This window comes from Oncorhynchus nerka, linkage group LG25 (genome assembly GCF_034236695.1).
Source record: "Oncorhynchus nerka isolate Pitt River linkage group LG25, Oner_Uvic_2.0, whole genome shotgun sequence".
In the NCBI taxonomy this organism is placed as follows: domain Eukaryota; kingdom Metazoa; phylum Chordata; class Actinopteri; order Salmoniformes; family Salmonidae; genus Oncorhynchus; species Oncorhynchus nerka.
This window is the reverse complement of record NC_088420.1, coordinates 18,973,566-18,992,317: the sequence shown is the minus strand read 5'-3', so window position 1 is coordinate 18,992,317 and position 18,752 is coordinate 18,973,566. Positions and strand designations below refer to the sequence as shown.

Sequence of the window (18,752 nt, the reverse complement as noted above, 5' to 3'; positions counted from 1 at the left end):
TGAATTGCTGTTAAATTACTTTTAAGAAATTAAGACATGGTTAAAAGATATCTTGCATGGAAAATATATTGATGTAATGGTTAAACTGATGACTCAAAGGAGAATTGATAACTGAATCTGCATGGAAAATGTCCTATTGCAATACGTTGTGTACTATTGAATAGGTTGTGTATGAGGTGTGGTTAATTGATTGATAACTGAATCTGCATGGAAAATGTCCTATTGCAATATGTTGTGTACTATTGAATAGGTTGTGTATGAGGTGTGGTTAAATGGACTGAATCTGCATGGAAAAATGCCCTATTAAATAAGTTGTGTACTATCTAATAGGTTGTGTAAGAGGTGGGGTCAAGTAGAAGTAGTATATGTAAGTTTGGCGTTCCACAAGACCGTGATCGGGGATGATGTGACCATGGCACATTAAACTATAACATTAGGTTCAGTGCCATATCGTGGTTATTTGGCTGAGGGTAATTGGACACTCAGCGTCAGGGTTGTCCGAGACGCTGTTGGAGAACAATAATAATTAATATAACCAGATTTGACGTTCCGCGATTTTGTGACTGAGGATGCGGTTGTGCCCAATTCAGAGAAAACATTTGTTGGGGAATAATTGCCATACTGTGAATACATAAACGGTGCAATATTGACGGCCGCTGAGCCAAATACTGTTATTACCAGTCGCCGAGCTGTGAATTAACCCAGCCGCCGTGCTATAATACTGACTGTTTGCCTTTTCCCTCTTTCTGCTGTTGGTATTCCCCAGGAGAATTGTTATAGAACCGCTTGAATTTGCTCATATATTGTTCCAGGAGGTGTTTGCTGAATTATTTTTAGAAAGTATTTAAATAATTCACTGAACAACTTTTGGTTTTCCAAATTTCTATCTATATTTCCTAAAGAGATAGAATTATTCTGACAATTGTTATAGAATCGCCTAAATTCACTGATATATCGTTCCAAAAGGAAATCGCCGAATCATTTCTAGAAAATACCTAAATAAATCACTGAACAGATTCAATTAAAAACACACGTAATTGTCATCACATACTGATAAAACCTTTGAATACGAGGGTGGGGTACAAGAGATAAGTCTGTGCCGGCACCGTGAATACATCCCTGGTCTTGACCAAGGACGGGCTAAGTATACAAAGATAGAAAAAACACATATACACAGGACATAGTAGAGGGCGGACTGAAACCTAGAGGACACATTACAGACAGGTGCCAAATAAGACCTTTTTCAGATAATCACTGCTTTAGTTATACCTTGCCTAACCACGTTAATAATTACCTTAGCTGTTCACGTAATTATTTTGTGATAAAATGTCTGCAACAGCCACGCCCAGACTTAAATTCAAAGATTTTTTAGATCAGAGCATGATGGATAGAGCTGGAGGGAAAGAACAGTATGGGAAAGTGAAGAAAGTGTGGAAAGGGATAAGGCTAAAATGGACACAAGCAGGTTACTTTAGCGGGGGACCCCCTACAGGGGGGAAACTCCAAGATATGCAGAAAGAGCTAGAGGACGCAGTAGAGAAAGCAAGAGCGAGTGAGACAGACAGGAACAAGATACACATGTTCAAAAAAGAGGGCACAAGAGAGAGAGAAAGAGCAGAAGTGGAACTAAGGATAGGGACATGGGCGATAGAGCTTCTTAGAGTACCAACCTTGGAAAATGACTGACCTGACCACACTTATGGAACAAATGCCCAGTCTGCATGGAGGGGCCTCAGCCTGGCTACTCCAACTTCAGACTCTGACCTCGGGTCTGAATCTCTGCCTGGGAGATATGAAAGCTCTACTAGCTAGAGCAACCGACCATGGCACAATGACCGCTCTCATGACAGCGGCCAACCTGGACGACGACCAGCCTACCCTGCCACTAGACTACTTTAGGACCACACTATGGGTGGAACTGCGCAGAGCATACCCTACAGAAAGGAACCATGCCACCCTGTCTTCATTTACCATCAATCCAGGTGAGCATCCAGCAGCATACCTGGACAGGGCAAAAACCACCTGGAGGTCGGTCCATGATGAACCCTTTGATCATACGGACACCACTCTCAACATGTGGAAAAACATGGTGGTGAATGGCTGCCCGGGAGATGTAAAAACCAAACTCAGAGGAACAGTGGGGCTGATTGCACTTCCTCTGACCCAATTCAATACGCATGTGCACCACCATGTGACCCAGCACAACAAGGAAAGAGGGGGTGCTGAGAGCCAGGTCCAGTCCCTTCAAGTTCAACTCTTGAAGCTCCAACTAAAAGAGGCACAGAAAGGTGAAAAACCAAAGAAACAGATGATGGCTGAAGAAATCCAGGATTCTGATCATAAACCGGACATCTCTCATATAGTGGCACAGACTGTCTCTCAGATGATCCAACAGCAGGCAGCCCCACTCACTGCCCCTATGGGGGCCCCACCACCCCAATACCCTCTCCCACAGCAGTATATCCTGCAACAGCAACAGCCACAATGGGCTCAACGGGGTCCCTACACTGGACCATACAGAGGGGGAAACTACCAGTGTTTTAACTGCGGAATTCCCGGTCACTTTGCCAGAGATTGCATGAAACCACTCTCCCCGCAGCAACAGCAATGGAGAGGAAGAGGGAGAGGAAGAGGAGGACCATCTCATCTACACTACAACCAACCAGGACCTCAGCAACAGCCAGCATACAACCACCCCGGACCTACTCCCATGCAACAGCAGGTGCAGGGAGGATACAACCAACCGCAGTTCCAGGGAATGGCTGGGGACACCATGCCCTGGCCATGAAGATGCCCACCACCTGCGGCAGGAGGGGGGAGCCGACATTTTCAACTACATACTGAACCAACTATGATGTGTGAAGTTGAGGGTGTTCCCCATCAGTTCCTGGTAGACACAGGATGCACCTATTCTGCTATCAAGTTCCCTCAAATGCTGTTGTGACGACCCTCCCACTCTGTCTGACGTATTCTCTCTGTTATTTCCTTATTAGGATGCTGGTGGGCGGAGTTGGGAGGGTCGTCAGCTACATGGGAAACACCTGGGCCCGGTGTCTTCCAGGATAAATACACCACTTCCCCATTCATGGAGGAGACTCTCTCCATGCAGACACCCTTTGTAGATTGTGTTGTGGTTCTTGGTGGCTGTTTGTTTGCTTTGGCACCTTTCATCACCCTGCATTATCACATTCATGCATGCAAAACACTCACTTACACTACTGATTACTGATTACACACACCATTGTATATTATACTTAGTTGCTTTAGTTAATAAATACATATTTTGCTACTCCTTATCTCCACGTTGTCTCCCTTTGTTACGGGCTTTGAGCCGGTTCGTGACAAGTGGGGGCTCATCCGGGTTATTTGAACTATTGGTTTGGGAGACCGTGGAGGTACGTGTTTGGTTTGCATATTGTGTTTGATAGGCCCAGTATTGGTTGCCTTTTGTTGTTTGGTTTGTGTGCTGTGTTGGAGAGACTATAATGGTTAGTTTCCAGGCCCTGCCTAGCCTGAACTCTTGTTCTACTTTCTGTTGGGACATCAGTCTGAGGTGAGTAATCTGCTGTGTACCTCGGTGGGAGATTTGGGTAGGGTAGTGGAACTTGCTACCCGGAGCTATAGCCTTTTTCTCCTGATAGGTTTAGCGACGTGTTTCATTTTTTGGAATATGTTGGGCATGGTTAATGTTTGTTATTTTTGTGTGGTGTCTGTGGACTGAGCAGTTGTCTCGGGGGCACATCCGTGGCTTGGTGGAATTTGCCAGCATGCTGGGGAGTTCTATTTCCTTGCCAGCGGGCTACAGTGCGTAAATTCCCACCGCAAATCTGCACGAAGACTAGGGTTGAGTTATTGTAGGTTTTGGGGAAGCTCCGTATCTCATCTCTCTTCTGTGGTACTCAGGGTGATTGTCAATTCTCAGGTTGTGGTCTGGTGTGCTCAGCAGAAGGGAATAGCGAGAATTTTTTATTTTTTTGTGCGATTATGGCGTCTTATGTAGATAAGTTCATTCGCTCTCCATCAGAGGAATTGTTAGATTTAGGTACTAAAGAACAGCTGTTGAAGGTCGCGGAACACTACAAGGTTGAGATTAGTGTTAAACGTCTAAAGAATTCTATTAGGTTGATATTGAAGGCCAATCTGATGGAGAGTGGTATTCTTGAAGTTACCACCGGGCCAGCCTCTGCTGAGGATTTGTGGTCTCCCCATAACGTTACAATGGACATTCCATCGGTTAGTCCTAGTAGCCTTCTTTTTGAACAGCAGAAAGAACTGCTTTTGTTACAGCTGGAGCATGATCGTGAGAAGAGAGAGCATGATCGGCAGCATGATCGTGAGAAGCTAGAGCATGATCGTGTAAAATATGAAAAGGAATTGGCATTTAAACAAGATATGGAGCGTGCTAAAATCAAATTGCAACAAGAACGTATAGAGTTGGTTAGGGAAGGAAAGATCTCAGGGGAGAGTTTGTTTTGGGAAGGTGACCCAGATTTACCTAGGGGTAGTTCCGCTTTTGGTCGTGCCCCAGAGACATTTGATATTGTTGGGAACTTACGGTTATTGCCTCGGTTTAATGAAAGGGACCCCGAGACATTCTTTTCGTTGTTTGAGCGGGTTGCTGACGCTAGGAGTTGGACTGATTCTGACCGCACTTTAATGTTGCAGTGTGTGCTGACTGGTAAAGCGCAGGAAGCATATTCAGCTCTTAGTGTACACGACAGTGCCAGTTATGATAAAGTTAAAACAGCTGTGTTACAGATTTATGAATTGGTCCCTGAGGCTTACCGCCAACGATTTAGAACTTTAAAAGGGATGATAACCAGACTCATGTTGAGTTTGCGCGACAGTTATCTTTACAGTTTAATCGCTGGTGTTCCGCCTCTGCAGTTGTGACTTTCCAAGGGCTGTGTGATCTGATTATGTTAGAGCAATTTAAGGACACAATTCCTGATCGTATTGCCACGTATATTAATGAACAGAAAGTAAAGAATGTTGCTGAAGCTGCAGTTTTGGCAGACGAGTATGTGTTGACTCACAAAAGTGTCTTTGCAGAACCCCGTATTCGGAAAGAGTGGGGGCGTTCGGATAGATTTGGGCTTCGCTCACCGAGATACTTTGGTTCTCGGGCAGAGTTCTATTCAACTAGGGTTGAACCTGACTCCCATGGTAAAGCTGACTCTGGGCAGGAGTGTCACTACTGTCAAGGTTCAGGGCATTGGAAAAACGAATGTCCACTTCTCAGTTCAAAGGGTGCTTACGTTAAATCTAAGCCTACTGCATTAGCTGCACCTGTTCCACATCAGTTCATTCATGACTCATTTCCTCAGGCCCAGGAGAATGTGAAAGTCCATATTGATCCAGACTATTTACCTTTCATTACAGAAGGTTTTGTGTCTATGTTAGGAAGTAAAGACCTAGTGCCAGTGAAGATCCTGAGAGACACAGGTGCCTCTGAATCATTTGTGTTGGAGTCTGTGTTACCCTTTTCTGCTGAGACTGATTCGGGGAATAGTGTTCTAATTAGGGGAATAGGTTTGAACACTCTGTCAGTTCCATTGCATAAACTGATGTTGGATTGTGGGCTGGTGAAGGGTGAAGTTGTTGTGGGTGTGCGTCCTTCGTTGCCTATTGAGGGTATCGATGTTATCCTTGGGAATAACTTGGCTGGTGAGCGTGTATGGCCTGTCGTGTTTCCATCTCTAGTGGTTTCCACTAAACCGTCATTTGTTGGGATTCCTGATGAGAGTGTACAGAGTTTCCCAGAGGTGTTCTCTGCGTGTGCAGTGACACGTTCTATGAGCCGTGGCGAACTGGTCACTGCGCCGACTAATGATAATAATACAAAGTATGTCACTGTTTTCCCTGTTATCCCGTTATCTGTAACCCGCTCAGATCTAATCAATGCGCAACGGGATGACCCCACGTTGGAAGAGTTGCGTGATCAAATTGTGCCTATAGAACAGTTGGGAGATGTCGCCCATGGCTATTTTCTCCAAGAGGATGTCCTGATGAGAAAGTGGGTGTCTCATGATAGTGTTTTTCTGGGGGAGGCAATTAGTCAGGTTGTTGTACCAGTTAACCTCTTCAGTCGACCCTCTACTTTTTTGAACATTTTGTTAAAAATCGCACAACATTTCAGCGCCCTGCTACTCATGCCAGGAATATAGTACGTTCATATGGTTAGAATGTGTGGATAGGAAACCCTCGGACGTTTTTAAAACTGGTTAAATCACGACTGTGGCTATTACATAACGTGCGTTACATCGGAAAGCGCAGGAAAACCTGATCACAGAAAATGGAAATAAATATCCTTGCGCCACTTCCAGCAATTGTTAACAGTGAGCCGAATTAGATAAGACCGAGCATTCAACTCCCACAGCATCCCCATGTTGTCTAGAGTCTTGTGAATTGAATCATCTTTGATTCTTGGTTGAACCGAAACAGGGGCACCGCTTACCTCCGGTCTCCGCCCAGATCATTCCGGAAGAGCTCTCTCCTGAATTTTTTTCCAAGACGACAGCTAATGATATTTACATCGCCTACGGATGATTTTTATCGCTTATTAACGTTTACTAATACCTAAAGTAGCATTACAAACGTATTTCGAAGTGTTTTGTGAAAGTTTATCGTCTACTTTTTGAATTTTAAAAAATGACGTTACGTTGTGAAATCGCTGTTTTTTCGTTTATCACACAGTCTACATATAACGATATCTTGGCTTTATATGGCCCGATTTAATCGAAATAAAGACCCAATAGTGTTTATGGGACATCTAGGAGTGCCAACAAAGAAGATGGTGAAAGGTAATGACTGTTTTCTATTTTATTGTGCGGTTTGTGTAACGCCGAAATGCTAATTATTTTGTTTACGTCCCCTGCTGTGCTTTTCTGTTGTAGTGTATTGGTGCATGCTATCAGATAATAGCTTCTCATGCTGTCGCCGAAAAGCATTTTAAAAATCGGACTTGTTGCCTGGATTCACAACGAGTGTAGCTTTAATTTGATACCCTGCATGTGTATTTTAATGAACTTTTGAGTTTTAACTAATACTATTAGCATTTAGCGTAGCGCATTTGCATTTCCAGAGCTCTAGTTGGGACGCAAGCGTCCCAAGTAGAGGCAAGAGGTTAAGCTTCGTGAGTTGGTGTTGGAAACTTCTCACAGCGACGTTGCTGGACATATGGGGGTGAGGAAAACCTACAATCGCATATTAAGACATTTCTTTTGGCCTAGATTAAAGAGGGATGTTTCTGATTTTATCAAAACTTGTCACACCTGTCAATTAACTGGTAAGCCTAATCAAGCTATTAAACCAGTACCATTGTTTCCTATTCCTGTACTCAGCCAACCTTTTGAGTATCTGATTATTGACTGTGTGGGTCCTCTGCCTCGTTCTAAAAAGGGTAGCAGTTACCTGTTCACTGTGATGTGTCAGACCACTAGGTTTCCTGCTGCCTATCCTCTCCGATCTATCACGACTAAATCGGTGTTAAAAGCTTTGACTCAGTTTCTCTCATTGTTTGGAATCCCTAAGGTCATTCAGAGTGATCAAGGATCTAATTTTACCTCTAATCTGTTTGGTCAGGTTCTTCAACAGCTCCATATTAAACACAATTTGTCTAGCGCCTATCACGCGCAAAGTCAAGGAGCACTGGAACTTTTCCATCAAACACTTAAGTCTTTGTTGAGAGCTTATTGTACTGAGATGGATAAGGATTGGGAGGGTTTGCCTTGGTTACTGTTAGCTGCTAGGGAAGTTTCACAGGAGAGCATAGGTTTCAGTCCAAATGACCTTGTGTTTGGACATAGGGTGCGTGGACTTTTATCTGTTCTCCAGGATGACTGGAAGTCTCCCGAGCCTCCTCAGTCCCTGTTATCGTATGTGTGTGATTTCCGGCGACGGCTGTATGCCGCTGGTGAAATGGCTAAAGAGAAGTTATCATCTTCACAGGAGAGGATGAAGGGCATATTTGATCGCCGAACTGAGCCTCGTCACTTTAGTCCAGGTGACCAGGTTCTTGCTCTGCTGCCAATTGTTGGTTCTCCTTTTCAAGCCAAGTTTCAAGGTCCATATACAGTGGTGCGCCAGTACACTGAGCAAAATTATCTAGTTGCCACTCCAGAACGGAGGAAAGCACACCAGCTGTGCCATGTAAATCTGTTAAAACCCTATTATGCACGTTCCTCTGAGACTGAACAGTGGGATTCTACAGAGGACGGTAAACCTGTTCTTTTGGCTGATACCGTTGTTTCCTTGGGTTCTTGTCGTGCTAGATCTGTGCATGAGGAGGAAGATGTTCCTGGTCCTGACGATTGTATATTGCAGGGTAGATTGAAAAATTCAGAAACACTGGATATTTTAGACAGTCTTCTCACTCACCTACCTGTTGATGGGCGGAAAGAGATGGTTGGTCTGATTCAGAGATTTCCAGGTTTGTTTTCTGATACACCTACACGTACAAACTTAATAGAACATGATATTGACATTGGAGGTGCTGACCCCATTCATCAGCGCTTCTATAGAGTTTCTTCAGAGAAACTACGTTGTCTGGATGCTGAGGTCAAGTACATGCTGGAGAGTAAGATAGCAGAGCCTTCTTCTCCCAGTTGGGCTTCTCCCTGTATCTTGGTCAGTAAACCGGATGGAACAAACCGTTTTTGTACGGACTACCGTAAGGTAAACAGTGTCACAAAGCCAGATTCATTTCCTCTTCCTCGGATGGAGGACTGTGTTGATCAAGTCGGTGCAGCTAAGTTTGTGAGCAAATTTGACCTGTTAAAAGGCTATTGGCAGGTGCCACTGACGAGTAGGGCACGTGAAATCTCTGCCTTTATTACACCCTTTGGTCTGTACTCGTATTCAGTTATGAGTTTCGGTCTGCGCAATGCACCTGCCACTTTTCAGCGACTTATGAACAGGGTTGTCGCCGGTCTGACCGGGTGCGCTGTTTATTTGGACGATGTAGTGATCTATGCAGATACTTGGGAAGAACATCTGTCCCGTATTCAAGCCTTGTTCGAACGTCTGGCTGCGGGTCGCCTCACAATCAATCTGGCAAAATGTGAGTTTGCTCAGGCGACCGTTACATACCTTGGAAAAATGGTTGGGCAGGGTGAAGTGCGTCCTGTTCGGGCTAAAGTGGTGGCTATTGATGCTTTTCCACCACCAACTACTAAAAAGGAACTGATGCGTTTCTTGGGCATGATTGGTTATTACCGTAGTTTTGTAATAACTTCTCTACTGTGGTCGCTCCCTTGACAGATATGCTGAAAGCTAAGGCTGTTTATGTTTGGTCTACTCGTTGTCAACACGCTTTTGAAGATGCAAAGAGGTTGCTTACCTCAACTCCAGTGCTGGCTGCTCCTCGCATGGATTTGTCATTTACCTTGCAGGTGGATGCTAGTCATGTGGGGGCAGGTGCAGTTTTGCTGCAAGCAGATGTGTCTGGGATTGAGAGGCCTGTTAGTTTCTTTTCCAAAAAGTTTATTATTGAAAAGGAAGCGCTAGCACTAATTTGGGCGCTACAACACTTCGAAGTGTATGTCGGGTCGGGGGTAGTACCTATTGTGGTCTACACCGACCATAACCCCCTCACTTTTTTGAGGTCCATGATGTGTCCAAACCAGAGGATAATGCGATGGTGTTTATTTTTACAATCATTCCATCTCGATGTGAGGCACATCCGGGGGACTGAAAACGTGATTGCTGATGCGCTCTCTCGTGCGCCCTGTTCCTAATGTTTACGTGACTGACCATTGTTTCGTATTGTCATGTTCTCTCTGTCCTGTCTGCTCCCCCCTGGTCTTGTTTTCTTCTTTCCTCTTAAATGTTGCTTCCTGTGCGAAGGTCGCTGAGGTCTGGGGAGGAGGTTGGCTGGGGCAAATTGTAAGTGTGAACACGTAAACCCTCATCAATTTGTGGTGCAGAAGCTGTGTCAATTTGGAACTTAGAGGCTGGTATTTTGTTCCGGGGTCCTTGTTGGTCCCCGGTTTTATGGGGGGGGGGATGTGACGACCCTCCCACTCTGTCTGCCGTATTCTCTCTGTTATTTCCTTATTAGGATGCTGGTGGGCGGAGTTGGGAGGGTCGTCAGCTACATGGGAAACACCTGGGCCCGGTGTCTCCCAGGATAAATACACCACTTCCCCATTCATGGAGGAGACTCTCTCCATGCAGACACCCTTTGTAGATTGTGTTGTGGTTCTTGGTGGCCGTTTGTTTGTTTGTTTGCTTTGGCACCTTTCATCACCCTGCATTATCACATTCATGCATGCAAAACACTCACTTACACTACTGATTACTGATTACACACACCATTGTATATTATACTTAGTTGCTTTAGTTAATAAATACATATTTTGCTACTCCTTATCTCCACGTTGTCTCCCTTTGTTACGGGCTTTGAGCCGGTTCGTGACACTGTCATCTGATTCCATATCGGTGGCACACACATCCAGAACTGAACCCCTGAGGGAAATAGTGCGTGATGCTGGACCCAGGAACCTCCATTCTCCCCTGGCCTGGACGCCTGAAGCCTCAACAGCTTTTGCACTCCTGAAAACGGATCTATCAGCGGCAGCAGCTCTGACTGCACCTGACTACAAGAACAAGTTCCATTTGGATGTTTCTGAAAAGGAAGGATTCACCTCGTCCGTCCTATTCCAGAAACAAGAGGGGGAGAGAAGGGTATTGATGTACCACTCCTCCAAACTCGACCACATTGAGGTAGGACAGACAACATGCTCCAGATACGTTGCTGCAGTAGCAAAAGCTATTGAAAAAACAGCCCCCCTCGTGATGTGTCATCCATTAGAGATCCACACCCATCATGGCGTTGCTGCGTATCTGATGAGTAAAGAATTCACTTTCAGTGCTGAAAGAAAAACCAAGATCCAGAACAATTGCACTCGTCACATATCACGTTTGTTAACACCGACAAAAATATGGCAGATGCACTCAACGCAGAAGGACTGCCCCACTCTTGTGCTGAAAGAGCGGCACAAGAACTAAAACTGAGACCAGACCTGAAGAATGAACCACTGACCAATCCCGACCAATGGCTGTACACTGATGGCTGCTGCTACAAAGGAGAAGAAGGAAACATAGCAGCCTATGCGGTGGTGCAGCAACTCCCAGACGGCTCACACGTCACCCTTGAATCAGCCATCATCCCTCAACCAGCATCTGCCCAATTAGCTGAAATCATCGGATTGACGCAGGCCCTCATCAGAGGAAAAGGAAAGACTGTGAATATCTATACAGACTCAGCCTGTGCCCATGGAGCAGTCCACACTGATGGACCCAGAACTTTTACGAGAAGCACATGGCCCCACACACGAAGGCAAACGAAAGACCCTTCAAAAGGTCTCGCACATCTGGTGGCACCCTCACATGAAAGAAATGACTGACTTATTTTGTGACGAATGCAACATATGTGGCAGCCACAACCCAAAGAAACCATATCAAACACCAATGGGCTCATACCCAGTACCTAATGCATGTTTTCAGGACATTAGTATAGACTACACCGACATGGGCCCCGACAATGTATCTAAAGGCAAACGCTATCTCCTAGTTATGGTAGATAGGTTCTCCAAATGGGTAGAGGCAATACCAACAGCAAAGGAGGATGCTAGGTCAGTCGTTAAGTGACTACAAACCAAACTAATACCCAGGTATGGCATCTAAAGACAAATCAGATCTGAAAATGGCTCACATTTTAGTAACAAACACCTAAGACAGGTGGAAGAAAGATTTGGCATAACACACAGATTCGGTTCTGTGTACCACCCCCCGGTCCCAAGGTCTGGTGGAACGCCAAACCAAACGCTGGAAGCTAAGATAGCTAAAGCATGTGCAGGTTCGAAGTTGACATGGGTTGAAGCCCTGCCTCTGGCGTTGATGGCCATGAGAGCCTCACCAGGAGCAGGCACCCATCTCTCTCCTCATGAGATAATGACTGGAAGAGTCATGCCTGGTCCACCAAGGGAGGGAGGTCATATGCCCGCTCTTGATGTACAACAAATTGTAATGTCTGATTATGTGAAAAAACTGACGGTTCTCTCTGCAGCACTCTCTACCCAGGTTCACAAGATCCAGGAGGGGGAGCTGCCGGGGGACACGCCACCACTGAAGGTAACGGTTGGTGACTGGGTGAGGGTTAAAGTCCACAAGAGAAAGTGGCTGGAACCCAGGTGGACTGGACCGTACGAAGTGAAGGAGGTTACTTCACACTCAGTCCAGGTCAAAGGTAAATCAGGCGCCTTGGCACCACCTTACACATTGCACTCCAGCCCCAATTCCTTCTAGAACACTGACTGAAGTCAGAGCTGATTTGAACAGCCTAAATTTGATTCCAAATCAAGAAATTCCTGACTCAGGTAATGGGGCATCAAACCCCTCTAACCCTGATAAAGGAACCTGGCCCAGTTAAAGGGATATTTCTCTCTCCCTGGGCAAGGCTAGGAATATCTGAACCACTGTTTGTGATATTCCTACTGATATTTGGAGTAACCCTAGGCACTCTCACATGGTTAATAGAACAACAAACACATACTAAAGCATCAACCCCTCTCACCCCAACCCCTATACCTGATACCATTCCTAGCACCACTCCCTTCAATCTCACACGCACCAAACGTAGCACTACACCTACAGACCCACCATGCACACCAGACAAGGTTAGAAGCACCACCTTATGTATACCCACGAATGCAACCACCACCATTGCACTACCTTGGGGGACATGGGGAGACAAGAGGAATGGGAGGGGACTGACGGCTCTTTCATACACCAGGTATGACTGGTACATGACAAAAGGGAAAACCTATGACGAATGGACCTGGCAAAATCTGGTGGCTGAGACTGGTTATGACTGGTCAAGCTGTTCCTCTGGTCAGACAGTTCTTGAATGGAGGAGCAGATTGTCTCTGACCAGGACCAGTAACGGTCTTCAATTAATTATCCGGGCCCAACCCAGTAAGGGCTGTCAGGATTTTTGGGTCGCTCCATATGTAGGCTCTACTGAGACAAAGGTATTTTGGCAAGTACAAATCTGCTCTGTGGAAAAGGGTCAGCCCACAGCAATTACTGTAGGAGATGACAAAAACAAGACTGTCTCTGTAGCTCAGGGGACAGGAGTCTGGGGTCCTGTAACTGTGGTTTCCACTCCCACCTCCCCTGATGACACCATACTCACTACCACTGGAATTTCTGGGTTTTCCAATAATTGGCTCTTATTGGCTGAACAAGCAGCCAACACAACCTTGCAAAGCTGTGTTGTGTGCATGGGAGCCAGGCCTCTGCTTCGCATAGTGCCGGCAGTACTGACTGATGACTGCCTACTGCCCCTTATGAATAAAGACAACCCACCCGCCAATTGCTCACAATGGGACACGGTTTATCCAGTAGTCTCCGCTATTGCTAAGAAACCCACAATTTCCTCTAAGGTGGCTAAGGCTAATTTCACATGCATCAACATGACAGGTGGAGGACGGTCTCTGGGACAACTCCCTGCCAGTTGGTGCTCTCACACTCATGACATTACAAGTTATTTTAAACCGGTGTCCAGAGCTGACGTATGGTGGTGGTGTGGGGGGACTGGGCTGTTTGACGGACTTCCCCGGAACACCACTGGAGTTTGTACGCTTGTTAACCTTCTGCTGCCAATCTCTGTTTACCCAATAGGCGTCCAGGACCTGCTTTCTCGTATTAAATCTCCAGGCCCTGTCAGGATGTCATCCAGGCCCAAGAGAGCAGTGGGATCAATGACAGGGGATCTCACCTATATTGATGCCATTGGGGTTCCCAGAGGGGTACCAGATGAGTATAAACTTGTTGACCAAGTGGCTGCAGGCTTTGAATAATCTATTTGTTGGTGGTGTACAGTTAACAAAAATGTAGATCGTATTAACTACATTCATTTCAATGTCCAAAAACTAGGCAATTGGACTCAGCAAGGATTCGAGGCCGTACATGGACAACTGGCAGCAACATCATTGATGGCTTTTCAAAATAGAATTGCTGTTGACATGTTATTGGCGGAACGCGGTGGCGTTTGTGCCATGTTTGGGGAACAATGTTGTACTTTCATTCCCAATAACACAGCAACTGATGGTAGTCTTACCGTTGCCCTAGAGGGTCTTCGCACACTTAATGGTAAGATGAAGCACCACTCCGGAGTTGACACCTCTATGTGGGACTCCTGGATGGATGCGTTTGGTAACTATAAGACCCTGATCTCCTCTGTCCTAGTGTCCGTAGCTGTTTTTGTGGCTATCCTAACCCTGTGCGGTTGTTGCTGTATTTCTTGCGCTCACACATTAGCCACTATAGTGATCACCACTGCCATTACCCCATTGCCCAGCGACCAGACCCACATGTACCCGCTTTTGGCGGTTGATGACCCTGATGAGGCGTTTCCACCTTTTCAGGAACCCCCTCTTCCTGACTACTCCTCTTGGCCACTCCAGGTGTAGCACTTGGAGTGGCCTCCTTTTTGTCCTTGCTTATTTATCTCGCTTCGCTGCATACTTGAGGGGGCTTCTTGTTTTCGTTATATCCTCCTCGTTTCTGCTATAGTTTTCACGTCTTAAAAGACGTGAAGAGGGGGACTCAAAAAATTTGGTTCCTACCAAATTGTTTGGTTGCTTCATATTTTAGTTCTATTGTTCACGTCTAATAGATGTGAAGAGGGGGATTTGTAATATATGCATATTCATACACATAGCTCATATATCAAGCACATATATTTAGGTGGCTTTAGTGCCCTCAGGCTGCTTTAAGAGCCTGTTTGTGACCATAGGATTAAAGCTTGCACAACACACACACCCAGCCATAAACTGCCCCTCTCAGTTCCCCTTATCTCACGACTCCGGGACACACAGACATTTCGTCGCACGAACACACACACCTCACTCCCCTCGCTACTGGTCGGGTGCCCAGAGCAGGGGACTCTGCTGTGCACCAATGGGGCTCCTGCTCTGGCTAGAGCAGGTCCGCCTCCAACTCTTCAGGACCAGTCAGAAGACCAACACGACAAGACTCTACCTACATTATTCCATGTATAAAATCTGCTGTAATCTCTGTTCAGGACCCTTTTCAGCTGACTCCTTACTGAGTCATATGACTAGGTCCGTGCACGCTAAAACTGCAGGACAAGATATCTTTTGACTCAATAAACTGCCTTTTGTTACAACTGAAATCCACTCTGTCCAGCGTCCGTGATTTGTTCTCACTCTCCAGTATTTGAACATCAACACTGGCTAACTCATTGATCCAGTTTTGTAAAATACCAATCTGATAGGTAGCTAGTTAACTAGCTATCTAGTGCTGTAGCAACTAGCTACTTTAGCAACTCTTCTCATTTTAACCAAATTGTTGTCTAGCTGGTGTGGTAACTGGATCCACAAATTGATGTTACACCTTCAATCAAGTGACTAAGTATACTGAGTTTTCGTGGCGTGTCGGGTGACATTCATTGTTGGCATTGTTGGTAGGATGGGCTAACTAACTTAGGCTGCATTTAGACAGGCAACCCAGTTCTGATCTTTATTTTATGTGATGTGATTGGTTAAAAGACCAATTAGTGGAAAATGTATCAGAATTGGGCTACCAGTGTGAACAGATTTTTCAAACAAAAGGCACATTCAGAAGGAAGTAACATTTTGGAACATTCAGATAGAAATGTGCTTGTTATGTAGAACAAACATCCCTCTCTGGCATGTAGAATAAGGAATCACGCCTGCTCTATTCATGGTATTTCTATCTGCAACGTTTAAGAACATATTTTGGCAAATGAACATGGCCAAAGTAGTGACTGCTAGCTAGAACCAATGACGACATACGTTAGCTGTTCCTCTGTGCAAATGCGAAAGTGGTTATGTTTTGATACAAAGTAACAGTAAACCAATAAAGTAATGTTAACATGACGTACTCTTTTTGGCAATCCAGAATCTGATATATTGGCTGCAGATACTGAGACAGAGGGGCGCTGTTTCTCTCGCTTGGATGCTTTTTCCTATGAGATAGATTCAGCTACTTACGAATTGGAGCAAAATGTAAAATTATTTCTTTATTTGTTTTCTTTTTTCTTGTTCACATTTTTGGGGAAGCATGGCTTCCCTTGGCACCCATGAATACACCCACTGCAGTAGGTCTAATGACAATGGCCAAATGTCCTTACACTGATGGTGTTTGTAACAGATGTTTCTTTCCATTAATCAGGTGGTTTGGATGCTGAAATTATTTTGGAATGGATGAAAGTGCTGCAGGTAGCCTACTTTTTGAAGTGATTTGTTCAACAATCAGATGAAAACATCATGACTGGTTGTGTTCATGCCACATTAAAATGTAATACATTGTTACCGTTAAATGACATCTTAACTATTAGGCACAATAGGGGCTCCCCAAATGTCAAGGTACAATTTGCACTCTGCTAACATACTTTGAATAAGGGCACATATACACTAATGTACACACATCCCTTTCGATATCGGACGGATTTGTAAACACGTGGAATCTGTGCATGTTTTTAGAAAAGCTAACCATCTCTTCCTACTGTGTTTTGGAGGGAAGGGGTGCAGTAATTTCTATCCTTTTCACATACTTCACCTTGTTTCAATTGTGCAAGGTTTTGAGACAGGTGTGCAATTCCTAGTGCTAAGCGATTAACCAAAACGTTGGTTATTTTTTGTTGAATTGACCAACATCAGTTCAATTATTTGAATTCCATTTTGTTCAGTTTTTTTCTGTGAACACAATGCCACATTGAGCTCCAGTTTCATGAGAGATAAATTAGATCATAACCAAACTGTGCAATGTAGTAGGGAGTTGTTGTTTCTAACAGGCCACTGTTCTACATAGTTTAGAGCTGAGTTTTTTAAAATAATAACTACAATAACCATAATCCATTATGCGGCTACTTGTCCGGTCTGTGTTACTTTTATGCCTGCTACATAAGAGACCGACGAATGCTGTGATCAAGAGGGGATACATAGAGAGCAGTTGCTTTTCAAGGTATTGGTACTCAGCAGTCATAAAAGTATACCTTGTATACTTTGAAGAACTACTAAAATTGTGATTTTGTCAGACAGCATAGGCAGCAGCTCTATAGAAATGAGATGATAACTTGGAGTAAAATAATAAAATCATCAAATAAACCAAATGTAACTGACACAACAACTGAAATATTTTATTAAAGTAATGTGAATAAACTGATGGTTAATTAGTGATTAAGGAGTCATGGGCTGTCACTACCATCATGGGACTTTTAATAATTGTTTTATTCTGTGTTGTTACAGTGTTCAACCCACATAATGCATTTAATGTTTAAAAAAATAATTAAAACAGAAAATCGTGAGAATTGTTTTATAATCGAACTGAAACCGGACTGACCTCAAAATCTACTATTTGCTCAACACTAGCAATTCCAAAGGAGGAAGGATATGGAAGTGGAAATGTTGGGAGAATATCACAGGCAGGCCCTCTTGTTATTGCCAAACTCAGTACTCTTTTCTTGCTCTGACCAGGATACATTCATCAATAGCCATTGGAGGAGGACTCCCAGCTAGCACATTTGGTTCCTTGGAAGTTGTGGGAACATATGTTTTTGGTTTCCCATTGGTTTAACGTTCTGAGAACTGAAGTGAAAATGTTGCCTGTTCTGGGAAAGTACACTTTTAGGTTGCAGGGCGGTTCTGAGAATGTTTTACTATGTATGGTTCCCTGACGGTGTTCCTGGGAGGTTTTATTAACATTCTGAGAATGGAAATTATAGGTTATTTTAAGGTAATTAAATACCGTTCTGCGAACATGTTTCAATTAGACTTTTAATAACATTTTGTCTTAACTCATTTGAACTCAAAGCACAGAAAACACAATTAATTTGCTTAAGCCGGAAGTGCTATTTCTTATGCAAATGACCAGCTTACTGCTATTACATTGCTATAACTGAGACAACGTATTTTCACAGTGAAACATGTTAGGTCCCATACAGGATAGCTTCCACACCCACACACACAGCACACACACACACTAACTGCCGAGGACACACAGATAAGACATACACCCACACATTGGGAGGAAGAGACACAGCCTTTACTTGCAGACACAAGCACACACACACAATCTCCTTCCTAGCCGAACATTGTGTGACAGAACGGCTCGACGAGACCCGGAGGAACGACGGACGGCTCAACAGGACCAATCCAAGAAGACAACACCTCAACTGTGGCCAACCAAAAGACCGGGACTTCCAGACTCAACCCACTTTCTGTACTGTACATAACATGCTTGCAATCTGTTATCGGGGCTTCTTTCTGCTGGTTCCTTGTGAGCCAAATGAATGAGCCCGTATACGTTGTACCAGATATCTTTACTCTGAATAAACTGTCGCTTGTCATACAATTTACCACCTTGTCCGAATCGATCCTTGACCGACTCGCCCTATCTACATATCCCATTATCAACACTCAACACTAGCAATTCCAAAGGAGGAAGGATATGGAAGTGGAAATGTTGGGAGAATATCACAGGCAGGCCCTCTTGTTATTGCCAAACTCAGTACTCTTTTCTTGCTCTGACCAGGATACATTCATCAATAGCCATTGGAGGAGGACTCCCAGCTAGCACATTTGGTTCCTTGGAAGTTGTGGGAACATATGTTTTTGGTTTCCCATTGGTTTAACGTTCTGAGAACTGAAGTGAAAATGTTGCCTGTTCTGGGAACGTACACTTTTAGGTTGCAGGGCGGT

General features: G+C 44.6%; 1 long non-coding RNA gene across 1 annotated transcript; it reads left to right on the top strand.

Moving 5' to 3' along the window:
- Positions 1-8,597: 8,597 nt before the first annotated feature.
- Positions 8,598-18,409, top strand: LOC135564503 (uncharacterized). The gene is made up of 2 exons (XR_010461080.1): positions 8,598-12,250; positions 13,687-18,409. It is a non-coding gene; the product is annotated as an uncharacterized LOC135564503 (long non-coding RNA).
- Positions 18,410-18,752: the final 343 nt, after the last annotated feature.